Genomic DNA, 26728 nt, shown 5'->3' with positions numbered 1-26728 from the left:
AACATAGACAAAATCCACCATTATGCTGCCTCAAAATCAGCCCAAGCATTAGGAAAACAAACAGAGGCTTTTGGGTGTTCGACTAATCAAGATTTCTGCCACCCCTGTCTTGGTGGGATAGGTATTCCTAATCAGACTGAGTGACCGACAGTTCACGTCTGTTCAGTGGGTGAGAAGAGAGAGCTCCATCTGGTGCATTCATTCATTCACCGCCAAGAAGAGAATCCCAGTCAAAAGTAAAAGCAATTCTGCCTCTAGTTGTACCTAATCACCCAGCAGCAGAAAGGCACGTGACGGAGGCGTCTGCCCAGTGTCCAAAAGCAGAGCAGATGTTTCCAATTGCTCCCTCCTTTGTAATTCTACCCTGGAAATAAAAATGTAAAACCTTGAAAATAGTAAGAATACATGAGCCTCACAAAGGGACAAACACAGCAGAAGATGAACAGCATGGGATAAGAGAGTGGCTGCACTGAGAGTCAACCCATGGGAGCATTTAGAAATTATTTTTCCAATCAGATCTGTACCCAGGGACACAATTGCCCCTCTGAATACCTTTCACTTGAGAGGAAAGTATGACAGATCCTATTAAATGCATTTTCTTTTAATGGAAAATAAACTGGATTTCTTTATGAGCCAACACTTGTCTGAGAAGCTCTGATATTCTAACAGATTTGGTTTGCAAGAAGAAAATATCGATTAATCCTAGATATTATATGGGTTTAGCAATAGTGCTTTAGTAGAGTTCTGAAAGATTTCTGAAGATAACTTGGAATCAGTGTCACCAAATGTAAGAGCTAGAAAGAATCTGAAAATTTGAGTGATCAATGAAACATACCCATTTTACAGACGGAGAAGCTAAGACATGAAGAAGTTAACTTGCCTGAGATTAGAGAATGAGTCAAAGACGAAATACTACACATACCATCAAATTTAGGCAAACCTGAAACATGTGGGTACATAATCATATTTACTTGTCTCATATAGTTGAGTACATTAATTTGAACTGTTACTAAAACCACTTCAATTCCAACTTTCAGGCTTATATGATCAGTACAACAAGGAAAGAGAATGCTAATTCATGATTGTAACGCCATCATCTACTTACTTCACCCTTGCTCTGTCATAATATTAAAAAAACAGCCTAAAATGAGTCTTATGCCAGGTAGGAATGAGCACCTTTGGAAAAAATGCCAACAGGGAAAAGTAAAACATTAAATAAATAAAATGTTTACATTTGCTTCTTGAAAAGAGGCGATCTGTGTCCTCACATAGTAATGAACTGCAATTTAAAAATTGCTCTAAATGATTCAGAATATCTGTGTAACATCATGGAATCTCATACTTCAGGAGGACCTTAGATGCTACTTTTAGGGGCATCCCGTCGGATGCAGCATCCCGGCCATCCCCTCCAAGTGTGGCATTCATGAAGTGCAACAGCTCAGCTTTATTTGAAGACTTCCATGGAATCAAAATATGTAGCATCCAACACATGTAGCTGATACTATATTCTTCCTTATTTTCAGCCAGAGTTGGTCTCTCTGGAGCTGTACTTCTTGGTCATTGTTGGGCCTTCAGTGACCTCTAGAAGCAAGTCCCATTCAACAACTGCCCTTCAGGTATTGAAGACCAGAGATCATGTGCTCCGTAAGTCTTCTTCTTTCCAAACCACCACCCAGTTCTTTCCACTTGGAAATCCTCTGCAGTAGTTGGTGCTGTGGTGGTTCATTTTATGTGTGAACTTGGTTAGGCTATGGTACCCATTTGTTTGGTCAACACCAATCTGGATGTGAATGCCTGGGAGGATATATTTTAGATGTGATTAACATTTAAATCACTAGACTGTCAATAAAGTAAATTATTCTCCATCGTGTGGGTGGGCCTCACCCAATCACTTGAAGGCCTTAAGAGCAAAGACTGAGGTTCTCCAAAAGTAGAAGGAACTCTCAAGACTAGAAGATAGAAATTCTGCCTGAGTTTCCAGCTTGCAACCCTGCAGAACTTGACTGCAGTATCCACATCAGCTCTTACCTGAATTTTCAGCCTGTCAGCTTGCCCTAAGAATTTCAGACCCAGAGGGCTCCACATTCACATAAGCCAGTTCCTTAATAACTTGCTCTCTTTCTCCCTAGATCTTTTCATAATCATAACTCTAGCTTGTTGCTCATATTGTGTATAAGACAATGTTAGAAATGGCATTAGCTTGAAAGAAGAATGGAGGGTGTTTCATTTCCCTCTGGTGATGGACATGGCAAAAATAAAAAGCCTCCGCATGTATAGGGATTAAGTTACATTATAATGTAATAAATATAAATATTATATTTAATATTATAAACTATTCTCACAAATGTGTTCTCAGGCGAGCTAGACACTGATTCTATTTTGCAGATGACAAATGAAGGTCTGGGGATATAAAATGATTTACCCAAGACCTCTAAGCTCATGAGTGGTAGAACTCCAAGTCTGATACTCTCCCTGCCACCCCTTTCCACGTCTTCCTCTCAATAAGTAGACAGAGGAGCTACAGAGGCGATTCTTCTGGGGCTACGATGCACACGCATGGGAATCTGACCCACTGCAACCAGGAAAGGCAAAAGGAAAGGCCTCTGCCAAGGTCAGACCATGCATGGCCTGAGGTTATTATTCACCATTCCAGCCTCAAGAACTCTGCGAGATCAACGAGAGCATACACTGGGAAATAAAAGAGGCATGAGAAAATTTTACAAATTGGCTAGTTTTTGTTTCCTGTTGGCTTTTCCTGAACATTCTTGGCACCAGATGAGAGGAATGTGGTAAAACGTCCCTGTGAGATGCTATCCATTTAGAGACAGGGGAGCAGTGAAATACCCTAGCCCTTGATGCCCTAAGGGCTCGTCTGCACTTCCTGAGGTTTTCCTGGTAACCAATGTGGTCGACCTTTTGTCATATCAAATAGGTTTTAGAGAATCTCAAGGCATCAAGGTTATGGCACTATCTATATTTCTGCTGCTGGCTCTGATTTGGAAATGTCAATAAAGGAGGTTGGCTCCATGCTTACTAAAGAAAATGTGCAAGCTCAATCTTGTCTTACCCTAACTGACAGAACTGCCCATCATAATATGCATTTCACAGGATTAGAATTAGTAACAAGAAGTCACATTGTACCCTATTTTAAAGAAAACAAGTGTCCAGACCCTGAACCTGGAAGACAGACTCAATAAGGGAGTTAACCCTCACATTTGAGAAGGATTCTCATGTTATGATGTAATAGCAGCAGCTATGATTTATTGAGCACCTACTATGGGCCATGTATTTTTATAGACATTATTTACAATTCTCAATTCTCATAACAACCCTGGAAGGCATGTAGGAGAAAATTGATACTTGGTGAAAGGAAGTACGTTGCTGAAGATCACATAGCTAGAAAATAGCTAACCCAGGCAGGCTTGTCTGGTAGATGTTTCTGCTACTACACTGAAGGATTTCTCTCCAGATCATATAAAAAACATATTATTTTGCAAGGGAGAAATCTCTTTCTCTCTCTTTCTCTCTCTCTTACACACACACACACACGCAAAATACACACATGCACAGAAATTCTTCCTATAGAATGTAAATGAAATCCTGATAAAAACAGCCATTTTCTCAAACAAAGTGTATTCATCTTTCAGGACCTAGAAAGTGGCTACAGTTATGTTTGGTGTTCAATTGATATTTGTGAAATTAAAAATGCACCATTTATTACAGTTGACCCAAAGCATTTCATCTAAGACCTTTTCTCTCTACCACCCCATCAGATATATTTCTAAAAGAAAAGTCACTAATTCTTCCAACAGGCATGCACAGAGCACGTATTCTCGTGGGAGACGTAGTTCTAGAAACTGGGATACAGATTTATAGGAGAGAGAATGCTAGCTTCTAGAGAGGCAGCTGTCTTCTAGGACAGACAGGCTTGTAGACAGATCATATCCAAGAGTGTCATTAGTCCTAGGCACGTGCACATGGGGCCGGGAGAGCATTGTGGAGGTCTATATTGATAGCTGTAGAAAGATATGAAAACCCAAACTGCTTCAGTGCTTGGCCAAATGTAGCGTTTTCTTGTTCTCATGCTTATTCTCATACAAAGAGGCCTTTAATTATGTGTGATTCTAGGTTTTCCTCTTAGAACCATAGGACCATGGGAGTTGGCAAATTTGTAGATCATCTTAAAATAGATATCTGGCTTGGGCCATAGAATGGGCTAGAGAATTGGAAAGCTCTACTGCTATACAATACTTGGAAACCCTAGATATTATATGAGAGTTCCTTTTAAATACACAGCTGAATTCACAAGAAAATAGAAATTTATAAGCACGCGCGCGCGCGCGCGCACACACACACACACACACACACACACACACACGAAGAAGCAATTGAGATCCAGAAAATAAGCAAGTAAATGGCTGCTGTAGCTGTCCTAGGAAGGTGGGGGAAATACGGAGGGTTGTTCCTGGGGTCTTGGTGATACAAGGATCAGAAGAGGAGAATTTGGGCATGCTCATGCGTAGGAGTTGAAATTCAGATCTCTGCAATAAGCCAGGCCTCTCAAAATTCTACAGCTCAGTTAAAGGTGAACTGAACTTGAATTTTCCCTCCTGAGCAAAGGTATCTTTCATGGCAGTCTATCCCAGCAGAGCCTGGGAAGTTACTACCCAGTCTAAAGTATGCTGTGATCTCCTTTTAGTGTAACTACCTCTACGTGTTCTGTGTCACTTTCCATCAAAGAAAGTTTCTCTCTCTTTTCCTTGGCTCTCAGTTGAAAAAATATAATGAGCAATTTCATGATGATATGAAGTGCTTTTTGATAAACTTGTCCAAATGCTCATTAGAAGGGTTTGTTCCAGTTTCCATGCTCTCCCTCTGTGTATGACAAAGCCCTTTGCTGTCGCTCCTTACTAACTTCTGGGTGTGCTACAAAAAGTAATCTTTGCCAATCTGATAGAATAACATCTTTTAAAATTTAAGGTGCGTGTAGTTGTTTTCTTGTGAAGTCAAACACCCCTTCATGTGTGTTTCAGCTGTGTCACTTGTGAATTATTGTTACATGTCTGTGTCAATTTCCATTTATCAGCAATTTTCCATTGCTTTTTTGTTTGTTGTTGATAATTATACTTAATATTTACACAGCATTCATGTCAGTGTCAAGCGCCGTTTTCAATGCTTGACTTGCTATTACTCGTTTAATCCTTACAATAAATCCTATAGGATAGGTACTGTTGTCCCCATTGGTACAGAGGACAACTTGGAACATTTCATATAAATGATACCATACAATACGTGTTTTTTATGACTGTATTCTTTCACTTAGCAAAATATTTTTATATTACTTTCTCAGCATGAAGCTTAATGGACAATGCTATTATATAAATTAAATCTTCAAACCCACATGATGCTCACATCCGTATTTATGGAGTCTGGGGTTGTTACCAATTCTAGTTTCTTGTACCTAGTGGGAAGGCTATTGTTTAGCCAAGCCTCCAAGATGGGAGGCACTTAGAGGGCATAAAGCCCCATGAAAATGGAAAAGGGGTAAAACCCTCATTCTAAGCAGTGGTATCATTCATAGCAGTTTGTTCTTGTGGGTAGTTTGGGGACTGGGAAGTTAAACCCTGGTCTAGGATGTACTGTGTTATCCCTTTCTTTAAGTAAATATCTTTGTATGTTTCTGGGGCTTTTTAAAATTTATTTATTTATTTATTTATTTTTGGCTGTGTTGGGTCTTTGTTGCTGCGTGTGGGCTTTCTCTAGTTGCGGCGAGCGGGAGCTACTCTTCATCGCGGTGCATGGGCTTCTCATTGCGGTGGCTTCTCTTGTTGCAGAGCATGGGCTCTAGGAGCGCAGGCTTCAGTAGTTGTGGCACGCAGGCTCAGTAGTTGTGGCTCATGGGCTTAGCTGCTCTGCGGCATGTGGGATCTTCCCGGACCAGGGATCAAACCCATGTCCCCTGCATTGGCAGGCAGGTTCTTAACCACTACGCCACCAGGGAAGTCCCTCTGTGTTATTTTTCATTAAGATATCTTTACATTCTCTGGGTCCATTGGTGTCTTTCCTATATGTGTGACAAGCCCAATGTGAGAATACGAAATATTTTGATGATCTAATTAGCAGATTAATCTGATAGTCATGACAACCCTTATCCAACAATTGGTGAATACCCATTTGTTCACCATTCATTTCTTTGTTAGATATTTATTTAGCCCCTTCTACTGTTAGTCAGTCTTGTAGGAGTATGGGCTATGTAACTGAGTAAAATCAAGATCCCTGGCCCAAGAAACTTAAGTTCCAGTGGAAGGAACTTACTTTTTCTTTCCAATTTCATGTGGAACAATTAAACAAATTGAAGTTGTAGAACCTAGCTGACCAATTTAAAGATAGGAACATAAAATAGAAATGTGAAATGTCATACCCAGAACCACAGAGTGCACCACCCAGATCTTCTTATGTCTATCTTACCTCTGGCCACTGCCCAGCACAAGCAGAGAGTCAAAAGTACCTGGGAGTTCATAGCCTTCTCGGGCGGCTCTTACCAGTGACAGACAGGGATGACAGTGTGAAAATCCAGCTCCTTTGCCTTGAGCGAGGACAAACTGAGGAGGAATATGCTCCAGAGCTCCCTGTGGGATCAGGCTGAGATGGGGACTCGCTTGACATCTCACCCTTGCTTGATTTCTTCCCATCCCTCTCCTACTTCTCCCTTATCATTCTCTCCTGGGAGCATGTCCTTAATAAATAACACATGCATGAATCCTCATTCCAAGCATTGCTTTTGGGAAAGCTAACCTAAGACATAGCATTAGTAAATGGTGGAGCCAGAATTTCTGTATCTGATTTCTGTATCAAAATTTCATACAGTCTCCATACAGAGTGAAGTAAGTCAGAAAGAGAAAAACAAATACCATATGCTAACACATATATATGGAATCTATAAAAAAAAAAAAAGGTCATGAAGAACCTAGGGGCAGGATGGGAATAAAGACGCAGACCTACTAGTGAATGGATTTGAGGACATGGGAAGGGGGAAGGGTAAGCTGGGACAAAGTGAGAGAGTGACATGGACATATATATACTACCAAACGTAAAATCAATAGCTAGCGGGAAGCAGCCGCATAGCACAGGGAGATCAGCTCGGCGCTTTGTGACCACCTAGAGGGGTGGGATAGGGAGGGTGGGAGGGAGGGAGACACAAGAGGGAAGAGATACGGGGATATATGTATACGTATAGCTGATTCACTTTGTTATAAAGCAGAAACTAACACACCATGGTAAAACAATTATACTCCAATAAAGATGTTAAAACATTAATTAATTTAAAAAATAAATTAAAAAAATTTTTCATACAGTCCCTTTTATACCACAGAGAGGAGGAAAATAAGGGTTAGATAGTTTCATGTTTTTTGCTTAAGGCCGTGTATCTTGTAAGGGACACAAATCTAGTATTCAAAAACCCAGTGATGTCAGCTGTACCCCATTGCCTTTTAAAACCTATTAGACTTCGAAAACAAACTTATGGTTACCAAAGGGAAACATGTTGGGGTGGGGGGGAGGGATAAACTAAGAGTTTGGGATTAACAAATACACACTACTGTATATAAAATAGATAATCAACAAGGACCTATTGTATAGCACAGGGAACTATATTCAATATTATGTAATAACCTATATGGGAAAAGAATCTGAAAAAGAATGGATATATGTATATGTATAAATGAATCGCTTTGCTGTACACCTGAGATGAACACAACATTTTAAATGAACTCTACTGTAAAATAAAATTTAAAAAGAAACTTATCAGAGGGAAGTAAATTTATATCAATGAGCTGCAAAGATTTCTCACAGTCTCCCAATCAGAATTATGTTTATACTGAGTCTCAGTTTCTCCATCTATAGCATTAGGACATTGCTGTTTACTTCAATATATTTGTTTATTTAATCAAGTGGAATAACACATGGAACGTGCTCGGTATAGATCTTAATACACAGCTAGATGCTCAGAGTATGTGTCCTTCACTGAAGAGCCAGGGTAAAGAAAAATTAAGCAAATAAGGGCTCCAGTGATCAAAATTGTTTTAACCAACCGCAGGATTTTCTTGAAGCAAAGCTGCTATTTCCGGAAAAGTACTGAAAATAACAAATAATCCTGTCAGTTCCCCACACAAAATGGACTGCATCAATGTCTCTGTGGACGTGATGGGTAAATAAAGGAGCTCACATGTTCAGAAGATTTCTTAATAAACCTCAGCCCCTTCCCAAAGAAGAAAAGCCACGGGAAGACAGGCCTGCCACGTTAAAACTGCTGTGACCCCGCCAGCCCTTCCTAACTGCTAACTAGGCAATTCTCAGGAGCCCAGGAAGGAAATCCAGAAGTATATAAACATGAAATGAACCAAGCGTGCAATCGATTTTCTGTTCTCTTTTTTCCCCTTCTGTTTTGTTTTGATGTGTGTGTGTGTATGTGTGTGATATTTATTTATTTTTATCATCATCAGGACATTAGTACTCAGAGGGAGGAAAATGCCTCTTGAATGAGATGTTTGTAGGGAAAATTACAAGGGAGAGGATGCTGACTTTGACCGAGCAATGCCCTCTGAGGATTGGGGTGGATCAGAATGGCTTCTCATGTTTTTTCTGCTCCCCTAATGGAAGTAAAATAACAAGATGAAATAGAGGGGATGGAACAGTCAGCAGGAGGATAAATACCAAGGAAGCGATGTAAACACAGCCCCCAATTTCCCCAGCGAGTAAGAGAATGAGGAATGTTTTATTTATCTCTCTTTGCAATCTCTAAGGCAGAATATGGTGCTGCCTTCCTTTGGGAATATCCTCTATAAATAATCAAAGAATTGCAGGACCGGGGTTTGAATGAAGTGAAAGGAACCCAAGAGACTGAAAATTTCTCCAGATTCCAGATCTTCCTGTAACTCTTCTAGGAAGCGTCTCTTGATCCTCCCAAGCAGTGAAAGAACAGAAAGATGAAGCCCTTTAAAATAGAGGTGCTTGAGTTGTCATTGACTGGGTCCACTCCCCTTGTTATTTTAGGTTACAAAAATTGTTGCCAGCTATAGCTAAGATGCTTATTAAGCTTGCCCTGAACTTTCAAGTGCGTATGTAGCGTGGGTTCTAGAATTAAACCACCCAGTTTAAACACTGCATTTATTACTTATTAAGTGTGTTACCTTGAGAAAGTTACTTAACTTCCCCAAACTTCGGCTTCCTTATCTGTAAAAACTGGAGTGAAACTCACAATAATTCCTATTTAATAGGATTAACATGGTAATTTACATGAAATTCTTAGCACAGTGCCTAGAATGTATTAAGAGCTCCATAAAGCCTAGAGATTAGTCTCCTTGTTATTGTTGCTGTTTAAGTCATTAAAAAAAAATAGAAGTAGAATCTATATTCATGTCTCCCATCTTCAAATTCACCCTTCTTTTTTTCACTGCTCTGTCATTTCTAATCTCTTGATTAAGATTTTATATTTTTTCAGCAAATTTCACTCTTCCAGTATATAACACCTGGCGATCTATCTATCAATCTATTATATATATATCCATGAAGCAATTACGTAATAGGTTGCCTGTAGAACTTCTTAGACCAGGCCTCAGCTCATACAAATCCAACATGCTTTAATAAATGTTAACCAGATAAACATGGACCTGTTTCATCCGTATAAAGAATACAGATGCATTTGTCTTGGCAAACGGAGTCAAACATCTCTGACAAAGTGTTCGCTGAATATGCATTGAAATGATGAGACTGTATTTTTGGAGGGAAGACTTGATCTTCTTTTAGAAAGTGCAGGGCTAAAATGATAAAGGAAGGGCTTCCCTGGTGGCGCAGTGGTTGAGAGTCCGCCTACTGATGCAGGGGACGTGGGTTCATGCCCTGGTCCGGGAAGATCCCACATGCCGCGGAACGGATGGGCCCGTGAGCCATGGCCGCTGAGCCTGCGCGTCTGGAGCCTGTGCTCCGGAATGGGAGAGGCCGCAGCAGTGAGAGACCCACGTACCGCAAAATAAAATAAAATAAAATAAAATGATATGGGAAGACTTGTGGCCTTTGTACTGGGACTTGAAGAACATGTGGACCTTAGATGAAGGAAGAAACAAAGAACGGCATTCCAGATGGGCCAGCCACATAAGCAGAGGTGTAGAGGACTAGCGGAACTTGCCCATAAGAATATTTTTTAATCTTTAGGCTTCCGTTTAAAAGTCATTCAGTCAGAAATGCTTTCCTCCATGCCTCCGTTAAATAGTGTTCACCTTTTATTTTCCCCTCTCCTAGCATCTTAGAGTTTTCCTTTAAAGCACGTTATTACTATTTAAAACTGAATATATATCCACGTATGTTGAGAAGAGTACAGTGGAGTTTACATGTTTTCAGTTAACAGCAGTCTCCTTCGTTTGCTTTATGAGGGTAAAAATCAGGCGTTTTTTTTTTTTTTGGCGGTACGTGGGCCTCTCACTGTTGTGGCCTCACCCGTTGCAGAGCACAGGCTCCGGACGCGCAGGCTCAGCGGCCATGGCTCACGGGCCCAGCCGCTCCATTTTCCCGGACCAGGGCACGAACCCGTGTCCCCTGCATTGGTAGGCGGACTCTCAACCACTGCGCCAGCAGGGAAGCCCCAGGCCTATTTTTATGTATAGTTGACCTTGGTACCTAGCACCATGACTACGTGACACATTGTAAGTGCTATTAGACATTTCTTTCCTGAATGAATAAATGAGTGAATGTATTAATGGGACAATCAGGAGACTCACCTGCATAGAGGGAGATGTCGTGGTATAGAGAGATTGAAATGGATGAGGAGAAAAACAGATCACTCTGCCCCTGCCCCCCACAAGGGCCGTAAATAAATCCCTGCTCTACTCTGAGTCTCCAGTGTCTTTTATGTAAAGTCAGAGTTCGGAGCCTAAGCCAGTGCATGGGTTGTTCTAGGTTTTTATGTTTCTCTAATTCTTTACTTAGAAGTTTTGCATTTTACTAGCTAGTACTCATTGGCAAGAACACAGATATGATAGTGCTTTCTAATATGCAGAGAAAGGGCAGTGGAGAGTTTCTTTCTTTCTCCATTATACAAGGATCCATTGAGCATCTGCTGTGTACAAGGTCTCAGGGGAGGCAGAGTTGAGTAAAACATGGCCCCTGACTTTGGCTAGCAGAGACAGAGAGTGAAAGAGCAGGAAAAGCATAAGGACGAAAAAGGACAAGAAGAAAGAGGTAGTGGAAGAGAAGAAGAAGAACGAGGACGAGAGCAAGAAAAAGGCATTTTACTGAGCATATGGTGCCACGTATTGTACCCATCTTATCCCGTGTTACAAATGTTGCAACAGATAAACTGTGCAGCTGTTGATGGCCTGGCTTTATACCAAATCTGACTGCTCATGGCCTTGACATTGGGGCCTGGACACCCCCCTGCCTGGTGAAAACACAAGCAAGTAAAGAGGCAGCTACAGTGACTTGATGAGAACCTTGACCAAGAGCTGTATTATTTGTGTTTTCAGTCCGAGACCAAAGCCCTGCTCTCTTATTCCTCTGGGCTCTCCCCCTCAATGCCTCAGCGTGCTCACCCTTCCCCTGCACTTGCCCATAAGGAAAAGAAAAGAAGAACTTCTCACGGCCAACTGCAGGGACAAAGACTTTTTCCCCCGAAAAAGGACAGAAAGAGAGGAAGCTTGCGGAGGCCTGGGCCAGAGACAGGGTGGGGAGATGGCAGGACAGGATCCAAATGAAGCCTGAAGCGTTTTGGCTTCACTCCGCAATTCTCCCTTCTCTTCTTCTGCAGCTTTTAAATTTCATTCACTATTTCAGTGGGATGTGGGGATTGAATTGAAGTTGCAGTAATAGAGGTGCCGGAGGCAAACTAACTGTAACTTTTCAGCTTCCAAGGAAGGCAATTACCCTAATCTGGTCTGCCATCCCAGCTTCTCCCCCATCAGTGGAAATTCACTGGGTTCAGAGAGTGTTCTTGGAGAGGAGAAAAGACACATTGCTTTGTGTAACTCCACTTTGCCTCAAATTCTCCTTTTTCCCATTCATTTGATTTCCCATTGGTTTATCAAGCATCTACCATGCTTCATACAACTTATATTCATTGAGTCCTTGCTAGGTGCTTAGTCAACAGCATTCGATACATTGTTTCATTTCATCTGAGCAGTCACCCACAGGGACTGTGTGATCATAATCCTTATCTGTCCCAGAGAGCGAAGTAACCTCCTCAAGGTCACAGCTGTTAAGAAGAGGAGCCAGTATTTGAACTTAGGTTTCCAACTTCACAGCCTGTTCTCTTAATGTGTTAGTATTATACAGTCTCTCAACCACAAGCCCTGTGTGTTCATTACCATTCTGTCATTTTGATAAATCTTGAAACCAAGGCACGGAGAGCTGAAATGATTTGCTGCAGGTTACACAGCTTGAAGGTGGTGTGCCAGAGACAGGAGGTGAATTCTAGACCGTCCAATCTCAGTGTTCATGTGTCCCCATCACGCCACACTCCACGTGGAAGGTGCTGTGTCAGGGCTAAGGGTGTCCAGGGAGGTTTGTATTTAAAAAAAAAACATCCTGAAGGCACGTGGAGCACCGCCCAGCGCAAGAAGCTTGGACCCTGGGAAGCCAGGCCTTCTCGTCTGCACACCGGGGCAGGGCTGCAAGTTTCTCTTTTCTGATTTCTCCCCACTTCCAGCATGCCCCTATGTGTTCTTTTCAGTCTGATTTTCACTGTGGGAAAAGAAGATGAAAAGGTGTGACTTGACTCAAACACTGCATTCCCCTAGGGATCACCCAAGCGTTTTTGGAGACTTGCATTTCCATGATTTCAAGAACTTACGCTTTTAAGGGCTCTGGAGTACAAATTAGATGGTCAGGTATGGACCTTCCTTCTTCAAAATTGTTAGCAAATCAACATTTGACTTTTAGGGAGGTTACTTTCTCTTTCTGGGTTTCAGTTTCTGAGAACCATTAGGTGAGGGGATTGTATCACATTTGAGCAATGTTCCTCAACGTTCTGGTAGGCATCGGAATCACCTGGTGTGTGTGTGTGTGTGTGTGTGTGTGTGTGTGTGTGTGTGTGTTTGCGTGTGTGTGTGTGTGTGTGTGTGTGTGTGTTTGCGTGTGTGTGTGTGTGTGTGTTTTCAGTGTAGATTCCTGCAGCCCCAATTCAGGCTTACTGATCAGAATTTCTAGGACTGAAGTATAAAAATCTGCATTTGAAATAAGCAGCCCAAGTGAGGCCCACCGAAGTTGACATAAGGACTTAAGAGTCATAGAACCTCATTAATCAACAAAAAGGAAGAAGGAAGAAAAGGAGGAAGGGATCAAGGAAGGGAGGGAGGGAAGGAGGGAGAGTGAGAAGGCAAAGGAAGTTAAATTCGTAGAAAATCTTTTCCTGTTGCACCTATGGAGAGATAAATGGTAAGGTAGATGTTGGTGGAGAAGAAGCAAGTAGATAGCTATGAACTGGTGGAATTTTAAGTGTGTGTGCATACATACTGATAGAGAAAGTGGATGTGTGTATATACATATACGTACATGTAGTTCTTAGCGTGGTGTCCAAAGCGTAGGAGAGGCAAAGTAAACCCTGTGGATTTGGCCACTTGATTGGTGTTTCTCAATGACGATGTACTTGGAGCCTCCACGTCCAATTGCCCTCCACCCTCAGACCCGTTTTCAGGACTGTTTACATAATTTGTGGGGCCCACCCAGTGCAAAATGAAAATGCATGGCTCCTTGTTCAGAAATGGTTAAGAATTTCGGGCTTCCCTGGTGGCGCAGTGGTTGAGAGTCCGCCTGACGATGCAGGGGACACGGGTTCGTGCCCCGGTCCGGGAGGATCCCACATGCCGCGGAGCGGCTGGGCCCGTGAGCCATGGCTGCTGAGCCTGCACGTTCGGAGCCTGTGCTCCGCAACGGGAGAGGCCGCAACAGTGAGAGGCCCGTGTACCGCAAAAAAACCAAAACAAACAAAAAAAGAATTTCAAGCCGACTGTAGCTTGAAATTCTTAGCTCTGCACTTAGCTCTGCACTAAGCATGGGCCCTCCTAAGCCAGGGCACTCACTGCCCAGGTTGCATATCCCAGAAGCCAGCCCTAGCCCTATTAGGATCAATCATGTCTCATAGCATTTGATGATAACAATAACAAAGATGCCATTGAGACCATTTTTTTGGTCTTTTGTTGTATAGAACTCTACCCCTTCTTTTAGGTTATTAATTACTTGAGAATAGAGAGGGTTTGCTGTAGTAGTTGCAGACCCAGGACACAATGTAGAGCTTCACATCACAGCTTCTAAACAGGGCTTTGCTAGCTTGATTCACAGCAACAAGGGGATGGGAAGAATCACAGTGTGCAGGGTGATTGGAGCTGGTTTCTAAAAAGTCTTAAATGCTAGGTCTGTGTGTCTAGATTGTATCCAATGGTCCATAGAGGTCCGTTAAGGATTATTGTCTTGGTTTTGTTTACATGGCTTGAATAGCGTGTAGACACTTTTATTTTTCTGTTTTTCTCCAATGACTAATGATATTGTGATTTATAATAAGAAATATATATTTGGTCTTCATCCCCGCCCTCTCCTATCTGGCACAGAGTTCCTAGAACCCTTGGAATTTCCTAATAGATCGGAGTGATCAAGGTATATTTTGTTATGTTAATAAGGTGACTTCTGACCACACCTAAGGGTGGGGCTGACTGCCCTGAGAACTGGCCAGGAGATAAGAGGGTTGAAACTTTCTATCCCATTCCCTGACCTCCTGGGAAGGGAGAGGGGTTAGAGATTGTGCTCAATTGCCAGTGGCAAATGATTTAATCAATCATGCCTCTGTATTGAAGCCTCCATAAAAATCCAGTGGACTGGGTACCAAGGGCGTCCAGTAGACTGGGTTCCGAGGTTGGTGAACAAGTGGAAATTTGGGGACGGAGGCGTACTCTGAGAGCGCCCGGAAGCTTGTGCCCTTGCCCTATGCGTCACTTCCGTCTGGCTATTCTTGAGTTATATTCTTTTATAATAAACTGGTAATCCAGTAAGTGAAGTGTTTCTCTGAATTCTGTGAGCCACACTAGCAAATTAATAGAACCCGAGGAGGGGTCTTGGGAGCCTCCTGTTTATAGCCAGTCAGTCAGAAGTGCAAGTAACAGCCTGGACTTGCAACTGACTTTAACGTCCAAGGAGAACATCATGGGAATGTACAACCTATAGCCAGTTGCTCAGAAATGTGAGGAATAACCTGGGCTTGCAACAGACATCTGAAGGGAGTGCGGGGCAGTCTTGTGGGACTGAGCCATCAACCTGTGACTCTGATGCCATCTCCAGGTAGTGTCAGAATTGAACTGAACTATAGGACACCCGGCTGGTGCTGGAGCATTGCTTGAATGTGTAGGGAGCCCTGTCCTCCACACATCAGAAATCAAGTCCAGGAACCCAGGAAAAAACCTCTGATCTCTTTATATATATAAACATTTAAATTGCATGCATTATTTTTTTTCCTCTGATATAACTGATATATAGTTAATTGAACAAAATATAGAACATAGATCAACTATAAAGAAGAGTATAAAAATCACCCATAATCTCACATGAGAACTGTTAATGTTTTAGATTACTTTCTTAAAAAAATAGTAAATACATACACTATTGTATCAGACTCACTCCGGAGATTTATTAACGTCCATTAAGTTAATAAGCCCCTGCTGCCATTAATCCTGGAATATGTAACACAGTGTCGGCCAAATAAGAAGCAGCTGGATCCCAAGTCTACTTTGCAATGTAGAGTGTCCTCCCTTGTGACTTTTTTTTTTTAAGCTCTGTTTTTTTTTTTCTTTTGGCGGTCTTATTTCCCCGACCAGGCATTGAACCCGAGCCCTTGGCAGTGAAAGCGCCAAGTCCTAACCACTGGACCGCCAGGGAATTCCCTCCATTGTGACTTTTAAAAATCACTTATGTAGCACTCTCCATGAGCCAGCCCTGCCCTCAGTATTTTGAAAATAGTAACTCATTTAACACGAGTAACAATTGCATGAGGCAGGTACTATTACTTTATAGATGAAGAAACTGAGAGCTGACTGGGCTTAAGTAACTCACCCAAGTTCATACTTTAAAGCTGTCATATTTGTTACCATTTTTCATTTTCTCTGTCTATGGCATCCTGTCAAGGCTAGTGTGGTAGGCAGAATACTAGAAACCCATCGAAGATGTCCACGTCTTAATCCCCAATACCTATGAACACATTACCTTACATGGCAAAATGGACCAGAAGTAATAAAAGGATCCTGAGATGGGAAGTCCACCCTGGATTACCTGGGTGAGTCCCATGAAATCATGAGTCTTTATAAGAAGGAGGCAAGAGTGTCAAAGTTAGAGAAAACACGTGATGACAGAAGCAGACGTTGCATGATATGGGACCGTGAGCCCAGGAATGTAGACAGACTCTGGAAACTATTGTAGGCAAGAAAACAGATTCCCTCCTAGAGCCTCCAGAAGGAATCAGCTCTAGTGACACCTTGATTTTAGCCTTGTAAGACCCTTTTTTCAGATTTCTGACCTCCAGAACATTAAGATAATAAATCCGTGCTGTTTTAAGTCACTATGTTGGTGGTAATTCGTTAAAGCAGCAAAAGGAAACTAACAGAGGTGGCACCTAGAATTTATATCCTCTGTCTTTGAGTTGTAGGCAGGGCCCCTAAGTGACATTCACAGGTGCTACATAAATCATATTTTATTTTATTTTATTTTATTTTATTTTTTTAAATTACCACTGACAGCTCTATGAAGCCACTTATTATTTTATTTTATTGATATTTTATTTTATATTTTTTTGGCCACACCACATGGCTTGTGGGATCTTAGTTCCCTGACCAGGGATTGAACCCGGGACCTCAGCAGTGAAAGCGCAGAGTCCTAACCACTGGACCACCAGGGAATTCCCCATAAGTCATATTTTAAATGAGATCTCAACAATATCCACCACTCCTCCACCTCATCTGGTTCTATAAGGACAGATATAGACGATAGATGGATCAATAGATAAAGTATATAGATACACACATATACACACCATATGCACATACATACATACATTCAAGTTTATATGTTTATCTGTGTTTCCATTTATTATTACTTGAGAATTTACTCATCTCATTAAACATTATGTACCAAGACGTTTCCTTATGTCTTTAAGTCTCAGCAGATGCTCCAAAGGCCCAGATCATCAGTTACCACCTATTGACGTCAGATAGGGTAAGAGCTGTGGAACTGGCTTTGCCACTTGGTTTATCCTCCAGGTGTGGGTACAGAAGAGATGCTAGAGGATTGATTGAGATGGAGGAGCCTTCAGAAAATCATTTAAATGTCCTGGACTTTGGTGAATATGGAGACAGGAATTTGATTAATTCCTGAAAGGGCCTAACAGGGAGAGACTTGCTGAGGAGTCTTTGGCAACTGGGTCAGGGGCTGGGGTGTCTATGGAGTCCCACTTCCTAGATGGAGGAAGGGCTGTCTGTCCCTGGGGCAGACAAGGGAATAAGCCTCCAGATGTCCTGAAAGGGACTTTATTCAAAGACCTCCTGCAGCGTGAGGAGACCCAACAGAGGTGGTCTGTGTGGGGTGAAGGTTTGGGTTGCAGGACTGAAGTGTGATCAGAAATACTCAGCCATTGGAATCAGAGATCAACAAACGGGAGGTTCCTAGAGTGGGAGAATGCCTAATAACTCCCAAAGCACCTCACAAAGGAAAGAACCAGTCTTTGAACACCTGCCACCTTTAGTCCAATGTCAGCTTTAAATTGTACTGGTCAACAAGGTTGCCTCTATCCCTATATACCGTGTGAAAATTTTATAAAAGACATACCCTCCTTTTGGAGGCAGCACAGAACCAGGTGATAAAACAAGATGATAATGTATAAAAATGTTTCCTTCCCTTAGATGGATGCAGCTCCACACCAGAGTACTTGGTAAGTGTAGCTTCCCAAGCAGAGTGAGCTACATTCCATGTTCCATTGGCTGGGGACCCTTGTGCAGTATGCAACCTACACAACTGTATATGGCAGCCCTGGTGGCCAAGTAAGACATTCTTTGCCTCTTTGTTCTGTCACATCACCCTAGCGCTCTCCATTCCAGGAGAAGTCACAGGAGTCATAATAAGTGGGGGAAGTGGAATAGAAGAACGTGATGGGGAAATGGGGAAGAGGAAGATGACAAGTCTCTTTACTTTTCCCTGCATTTTCCAATTTTGTGGACCAAAGCTTGGGAAAGGGAACAAATTTTTAATTGGCTGAGATTGGCTTTAGTTCCACAATGAGCTGGGAAACAAGATTATTTATTAATACCTGAGAAGGACCAGAGAAACTGTAGAATCCCCCTAGATACAAACCAAGAGTATGAGAAAAATCAGTCTATAGTGTAAGTTAAAGAGGTAATGATAAGAAGAATTACTTTCTACTTGTATCTACAGATCAGTACATTCAATAAAGCAGTTACAAATATTGTAAAAACAGATCCTTTTAAATATATTATGAAGAGCTATCAGAAACTATAATGTGTTAATGGCTAGGTCTCCAGGTCTCTTGTTCCCACTTCAGCCACTGCAGGTCCCCTATTATCAGTTTTATTTACTGCATTGCACTTCAATGAAGATTTTCACAGTTGAAAGTATTTGAACATCATTAGCTTAAGACAGAGGTCCCCAACCTTTTTGGCACCAGGGACCGGTTTTGTGGAAGACAATTTTTCCACGGACGACGGGAGCCTGGGGGCGGGGTATGGTTCAGGAGGTAATGCGAGGGATGGGTAGCAATGGGGAGCCGCCGATGAAGCTTCGCTCAGTTGCCCGCCACTCACCTCCTGCTGTGCGGCCCGGTTCCTAACAGGACCGGTACCGGTCCGCGGCCTGGGGGTAGGGGACCCCCAACGTAAGACATAATATTTTAACAGCTGCATATGATTAAATATGCCTTTTATTGTAGTTGACTATATACATATTTAACAATCCCTGCTGGACAGTAAGATTCCTTTAAGGGTAGAGATTTTATTTTATTTATCTTTGTGTTTGCAAGTGACTAGAACATAGGAGATCTCTATACGCCCATCGAATGATTGAACAGTTCTGCTCTGACCTGCCCCATTGGAGTTACAAACACAATGACAATTTATTTTTTGTCTTTAGGTGGTGAAAAAATTTCAGCTTGATAAGAAGATGGGCTAGATTTTAATCCTTATATTTAATTACATGAAAATAGAGTTTTGATCCATATTCTCTCTAGATATTGGATTTGGTCACACAAAGGCAAGCAGCCTAGGCGACGATAACGCATAACGACTCCAAGTGCCTCCCAGTACTAAGTGTCACTTGTAGCAGGAAATTGGTGATTTTCGGTTGACATGAAGTGGAAAATTATTTCATGTGAATTGATGCTGGATGGCTCCATTTTTACTAAGCGCATGCAAAATGGCTCGGTGTGCAGGAAGCATTTAACGCTAAGTGAGCTGACATCGATTGGGCTGTAGGGCAGAGGTTCATAGAAGAATGTGGAAACTGAAAATAACAAGGAAGACCAAAGTTGTCACATCAGATGAATCCAGCATGCCTGCCTTTCAGCCTCTAATTCCTGTGGGATGCCCCGGTAGAAGGGAATGAAGAGGCTCAGCCTCCAGGCTGGTTGTGGAATGTTGTAGAAAGCAGGTGTGGAATTTCATTCTTGTAATTACCCTCCCTCCAAATTCTCATGCCATTGTGTAATCTGGCTTGGGGTTTGCCACTAACCCACTGTATGACCTTGTCCAATTGCTCCTCCTCTCTGGGCATGTTTTCTCATCTGTGCAATATAGGAACTCAAATTGGCCCTTTCAGTGAATTTTTTTTTTATGTAAACCCTGTGCTAAGTGCTCAAGAAACAGCTTATTAAATGCTCCCCAAATCCCTGCTACATGGGTCCTATCCTTTTCATTTTATAGGTGAGAAAATTGTGGCTCAGAGGTGTAAACTGATTTGTTCAATGTCAAGTGGCTAGCGCGTGGAGGAATAAGCTTCTAAATCCATGTGTGCCTTATCTTACAGACTGTACTCATCCCAAAACATCATTCTACCTTTAGGATTGACCAAAACTCATACCTGAGCTGCATGCATTTTTTTTTCACAGTGGAAGGAACTTGAAGTTACAGATCTCACTCCTGGGTTCAGATTTACACTTTATTTATTGATTATGGACAAGGCATGCTGATCTTCTGAGCCTCAGTTTTCTCAGCTGTGATAGGCAGAATAATGTCCCCCAAAGATGTCCGGCCCCTAATTCCCAGAGCCCATGAATACATTCCAAGGTAACACGGCAAAAGAGACTTTATGGGCTTAAGGTTAAAGATCTTGAGGTGGGGAGGTTATTCTAGATGAGTCCTTAGGAATAAAGGAGAAAAGCAGAAGAGTAGGCAAGAAAGATACAGTGTGAGCGAGCTTTGACACGCTGTAGTGGTTTCTGAGATGTGGAGTCTAAGAGAGTCCCCAGCAAGGAGACAGAGATCTGAGTGCCATAACCACATGAGACTGAATCGATTTCCCCCTAGACTGTCCAGAAAGGGACACAGGCTTTCAACACCTTGATTTTAGTCCTGTGAGACTCATACCAGACTTCCAACGTGTAGACTGTAAGATAATAGATTTGAGTTGTTTTAAGCCACTCAGGTTATAGTAACTTGTTACAGCAGCAGTGGAAAAGTGATGCATCACCTCTAAAGTGAAAATATCAAGCGAGACTATATCAGAGTCTTCTAGTTTACTAGGGCAAGCATGAGAGCAGGAGTGAGAATGAGAGCCGATGAACTCAGGAGTGAGAGACAGAGACAGAGAGGGCAGAGAGAGCAAGAACTCTGCTTATGGAGGAGGAGACTTGTGGGAACATCCTGAGATAATAAAACCTAAGGGAACATGGGGCCAGAGGGTTCCTGAATGCTTGTGTTGTAGGAACACTTTTCTGCTGGGCAGAGTCTAAAAGAAGGACATCATGGCTTATTTTTGGAACTGAATTGAAACAAAAAAGTTCAGAAATAAACTCAAAATCCCTTCCCAAAGACAAATTAAATGTGACAAGTAATTTCTAAATTGCTTTTAACCTATCCTACTCTCCCAGGTAGTGACACTGAAGTCTGAACTGAATTATGCTGGATGAAGTTGCCAGACGTGGGAAAAGACAAACACTAATGAATTTAATGTTATTTTAAAAAATTAGGGAAATTTTCTCTGGTTTGAGGAAAAGTGAAATAAACTGTAAGCTCTATCGTTATCCTTAGCTATAATCCTTTAGTTATTTTTTTAATTGAAATTGGTTAATTTACAATGTTGTGCTAGTTTCTGGTGTACAGCAAAGTGATTCAGTTATACATACATATATTCTTTTTCATATTCTTTTCCATTATGGTTTATCACAGGATATTGAATATAGTTCCCTGTTCTGTAATGTAGGACCTTGTTGTTTATCCATTCTACATATAATAGTTTGCATCTGATAATCCCAAACTCCCATTCCAGCCCTCCTCTAACCCCCTCCCCCTTGGCAACCACAAGTCTGTTCTCTATGTTTGTGTCTGTTTCTGTTTCATAGATAAGTTCATTTGTGTCATATTTTAGATTCCACATGCAAGTGATATCATATTGTATTTTTCTTTTTCTTTCTGACTTACTTCACTTAGTATGATAATCTCTAGTTGTATCCGTGTTACTGCAAATGGCATTATTTCACTCATTTTTAAGGCTGAGTAGTATTCCATTGTATACATATACCACATCTTCTTTATCCATTCTTTTTTTTTTTTTTTTTGCGGTACGCGGGCCTCTCCCATTGCGGAGCACAGGCTCCGGACGTGCAGGCTCAGCGGCCATGGCTCACGGGCCCAGCCGCTCCGCAGCATGTGGGATCTTCCCGGACCGGGGCACGAACCCGTGTCCCCTGCATCGGCAGGCGGACTCTCAACCACTGCGCCACCAGGGAAGCCCTCCATTCATCTTTTGATGGACATTTAGGTTGCCTCCATGTCTTGGCTATTGTGCATAGTGCTGCTATGAACATAGGGGTGCAGGTATCTTTTCATATTACAGTTTTGTCTGGAGACATTCCCAGTAGTGAGATTGCTGGATCATATGGCAACTCTGTTTTTAGTTTTTTGAGGAACCTCCATACTGTTTTCCATAGTGGCTGCACCATTTTACATTCCCACCACTTAGCTGTAATGCTTTATTGGCTTTGAACCCAACTGTCCAGGGACCTAGGATGGCTAGTGGATGTTTCTAGAGAGAAGATAGTGTTGCTGTAACAAAGAGTGTTTTGCAGTGGTCTAAGCTCATGCCCAGAGAACCTAGTAGACCTTGGCCTGGCCTCTTCACCTCCCTGCCTTTTCTCACTCAGTCCCCTTTGCATTTACACCCCTTGTCCATATTCTCAGTCATTGGCAAAGTCCTACTCATCCTTCAAGAATCAGTTCGAATGGTACCTGTCTCTGAGGTTTATCAAGTATCATCTAAATGCTTATCACTCCTGAATTTTATCTCTAGCCCAGACGGCTTTGGGAGTCAAATCCATATACTCAATATTCTTTTTGATATCTGTACTTGGAAGTTGCAAAATGTACATGTCTAAAATACTGACTCTCATTTCACTTCCAACATATTCTACTCCCAATCTCTGCCATTTTAGTAAATGGGAACAAAACCAACTCAATTGTTAAAGCCAAAATCCTTGAATCATTCTTCATTCCATCTTTTTCTTCACTAGCCACAATCAGTCTATTGGTAAGTTTTAATAATTCCTCATTCATTATTTACTCCAAATTGCCTGCATTTCTAATGCCATCACCATAGCCCAATCCAATAACATTTCTTATCTGAACTATAGGCATACCTTGGAGATATTGCGGGTTCAGTTTGAGACCAGGGTAATAAGTGAGCCATATGAATTTTTTGGTTTCCCAGTGCATTTAAAAGTTACCTTTACATTGTACTATAGTCTGTTAAGTGTGCAATAGCATTATGTCTAAAAATTAATATACATGCCTTGATTAAATAGTATCTTATTGCTAAAAAATGCGAACCATCATCTAAGCCTTCAGGGAGTCATAATATTTTTGCAATAATAAAAGATTATGTTACTTTGCAGTAACATCAAAGATCACTGATCACAGATAACTGTAACAAATATAATAATAATGAAAAAGTTTGAAATATTGCAAGAATTACCAAAAATATGACACAGAGACATAAAGCAAGCAATGCTGTTGGAAAAATGGCACTCGTAGAATTGTTTGATGTAGGGTTGCCACAGATTTTCAATTTGTAAAAAGCACAGTATCTTAATTTATTACTGCAAAGCTCAGTAAAGTGAAGCACAATAAAATGAGGTATGCCTGTATTTCGGTGGTCCCCAATATTTTTGGCACCAGGGACCGGTTTTGTGGAAGACAGTTTTTCCACGGATGGGGTCAGGAGGGGGATGGTTCAGGCGGCAATGCAAGCGATGGGGAGCGACGGGGAGCGGCAGATGAAGCTTTGCTCGCTCGCCTGCCACTCAGCTCCCGCTGTGCAGCCCGGTTCCTAGCAGGCACCGGTCTGAGGCATGGGGGTTGGGGAGCCCTGCTGTATTTGATTAGTCTCCTACCTACCCCTTCTGCTTCCTCTAATGTCCTCTATGATCCATTGTCTACACAGAAGCCAGAGAGATCTCATAAAATATTAATCAGGTTATTTCACTCTTCTGCATAAAATCTTCCCTTGAATGAATGAACTAACCAAGCAAAATTAAGTGATTCCTCCTCTGTTTCTTCTACAGAACTTTCTGTTTGTTGTTCATCTAGCGTTTGTGTAGAAAGCTGACACTTTGCAATCCCCTTGCAATTTCCTTTCCAATTGGATATCCCTTAGCCCCTATACTAAGACTTTCTAAGTTGATAGATCTAGCTTAGTGAAAACAAGACTCAGGTGGGGAGGGTTTATAGTATGGATAAAGAATCCAACCAAATTGGTGTAAAATGAAATGCACAGGGTCAAACAGAAAGGTAGCAGCTATACTAGGACTGGAATCTGAGCCTCCTGACTCCCAGTCCAGTGCTCTGCCCACCACACCTCACTAATCCCTGGTCAAAAAGGCATCAGTCAACAGAGTCTTCACCTTAGTGAGTGACATCACGCCTTAGTTCTAAGAGGGCCACATGTCATCTCCTTCACCAAGCACCCAATTCTGTGCTAGTTTCCATTCCAATTAGACACTGTCTGGAAAACATGAAGGGGTGGAATGTTTTCGCACAAGCCCAGAACTCCAAGTTTGTCAAGGAGAATGTGTCCAAAGCACTTAGGTTTTCTGGAAAACACACATAGGTGCTCAAAAGTGTGTGTTTTCAAGGAAAAGGATGGAGGTTTTGGAAGTTGGTTTAGTACAATGGAAGTTTTTGCAAAAAATATGTGGAAGATGATAATCTATGAAGTATCAGAATGAGCTCCAGAGAGAAATCTTTCTTACAAGACCTTTGGTAATAAAAGAGCACTAATTTCAGGTATTTCTTAATAATAGCACAATGACATTTCCAACCATGGGGATACCTGTTACTGAGGTTCTGACAGGATGCTTGCCAATGCCTGATATAAGTCAACTTGACATGAGGCTATCTTTCTGTTGTTCCACAGTTGTGGAGTCTTACAGAATGGATTGGGTGTAAAAAGAATGAATAAAGAGAGGATTCAAGGAACTTAAAGTAGCAGGAAAAATCGTATTCCTGTGGTATGTGTTGTTAAAAGATACACTGAGTTATATCACAATTTTTAAGAGTATATTTGAGCAAAAATCAATTCGAATCAAACCAGAAATGGTTGGAACAATTTTATAGAGAAAAGGCAGAAGCAAAGTAAGGCAATTATCAGTTGACTCTAGCTAGAACCTAGTTGGCTGTTTGTGACTGGTTGTCCTTAGTGTTTTGATTTCTTAACCTTGAGGCATTTACATGTTTAGGTTTTGGTTTGCTTACATATGTCACCTAGGCGTTAAGCCACATAAATCTAATGGCCTCCTTGTTTTTTTGTTTTTTGTTTTAAACAGTTACTTCTTTTTCTTTTAATTAATTAATTAATTAACTTTTGGCTGTGTTGGGTCCTCATTTCTGTGCGAGGGCTTTCTCTAGTTGTGGCAAGCGGGGGCCACTCTTCATCGCGGTGCGCGGGCCTCTCACTATCGCGGCCTCTCCTGTTGCAGAGCACAGGCTGCAGACGCGCGGGCTCAGCAATTATGGCTCACGGGCCCAGCTGCTCCGCGGCATGTGGGATCCTCCCAGACCAGGGATCGAACCCGTGTCCCCTGCATTAGCAGGCAGACTCTCAACCGCTGTGCCACCGTGGAAGCCCCCGGCCTCCTTGTTTAATTAATTTAACCATTCTGTCCTTTTGGTCATCCTCTTATACATGAGAGATTGACCAACAATTTGGTATTAGTGCCACTCTCAGTCACCGTCAGAGTTGAGTTGCTAGCATCTCATGGTGAACTTCATAGCTTATGATGTCAGATCTCTGGAAGAATTTTTGCTGTTATTCTCATTGTTCATCTTGTTTCTGTTTCTCCAAGCACAGTGAGACCATCTGATATACTGGTGTGGCTGTGATCATGAATTTAATACCCTTGAGAGAACATAACACACCAGGGAGACTACAGTGGTAACTCTTAGCAGGGTAATACCTCAAGACTGAAGTATATTCTTTAGGCAGGGCCCCCAATAACCAAATCAGTTGGTACCAAATAAATAAAGAATGTACCTGAAGTCACATCAACCTGTTTTACCTGAGTAAGTTGTTAATTTCTTGTATTTGCTACAGTACCACAGGTGCTGATCCAGTTACAGCAGAAAGTATTTGCTATGCCTCATACGCTTCCTTGTTCAGCCGATAAGTAAACTAAAGCAATTCTATTATCTAAAACCACCTCAGCCAGAAAAGTTAGGGACTTTTGTTGTACAGCAATGGCCTCAGCAGTAGATTCAACAATAGTTGTTGCATTAACAGAGAGAAAAAGCAAGTAGCAAAGAGGCAAAGGGAATAAAGCTTTCATATTGGAGATGAAGATCTTGACCCATGGTCCTAGGAGAGCTGTCCGCCACAAGATGCTGTCTTTGGGGAAAGAACCTCCTTAGTCAGTCTTAATTTTAGATCTCCAGTGGCTGTTCTAAGAGTCTAGAGGAGCCCTTTTGAATTGGGGGATGTGTATCTAAGTGTAAAAATCTCTGAAGTTTGGCTTCTATCTGGGTAGTGAGAAGGACTTGGTACGGTCCCTTCCAAGGAGATTCAAAGGCAGCCGTCCCTTTTAGTGATTCCATATCAGAGAATTTGAGGGAAATTGGAAACATTAGTTTGGAGAGTTGTAGCTAGATGTTTGAGGAAACTAGAAGATTTCAGGATTCAGTTTGGTTTACAGATATGTAACAAAGCCTCAAAGGCAATGAACACGACTATAATCTAATATCCATAAGGTTGTGTTATAACTTTCTGTTAAAACAGTCACTCTCATTTCTATCAAAAATAATCACGGGGCTTCCCTGGTGGCGCAGTGGTTGAGAGTCTGCCTGCCGATGCAGGGGACACGGGTTCGTGCCCCGGTCCGGGAAGGTCCCACAGGCCGCGGAGCCTGCGCGTCCGGAGCCTGTGCTCCGCAACGGGAGAGGCCACAACAGTGAGAGGCCCGTGTACCGCAAAAAAATAAATAAATAAATAAAACAAT

General features: G+C 41.9%; 1 long non-coding RNA gene across 1 annotated transcript; it reads left to right on the top strand.

Annotated features, from left to right (window-relative positions):
- Positions 1-1127: 1127 nt before the first annotated feature.
- LOC125964679 (uncharacterized) lies at positions 1128-26728 on the top strand. The gene is made up of 3 exons (XR_007477917.1): positions 1128-1162; positions 1524-1644; positions 25839-26728. It is a non-coding gene; the product is annotated as an uncharacterized LOC125964679 (long non-coding RNA).

The sequence above is a fragment of the Orcinus orca genome, chromosome 6 (genome assembly GCF_937001465.1).
Source record: "Orcinus orca chromosome 6, mOrcOrc1.1, whole genome shotgun sequence".
Lineage (NCBI taxonomy): Eukaryota > Metazoa > Chordata > Mammalia > Artiodactyla > Delphinidae > Orcinus > Orcinus orca.
The sequence above is the reverse complement of the archived record's forward strand: the minus strand, read 5'-3'. Positions and strand labels throughout refer to the sequence as shown.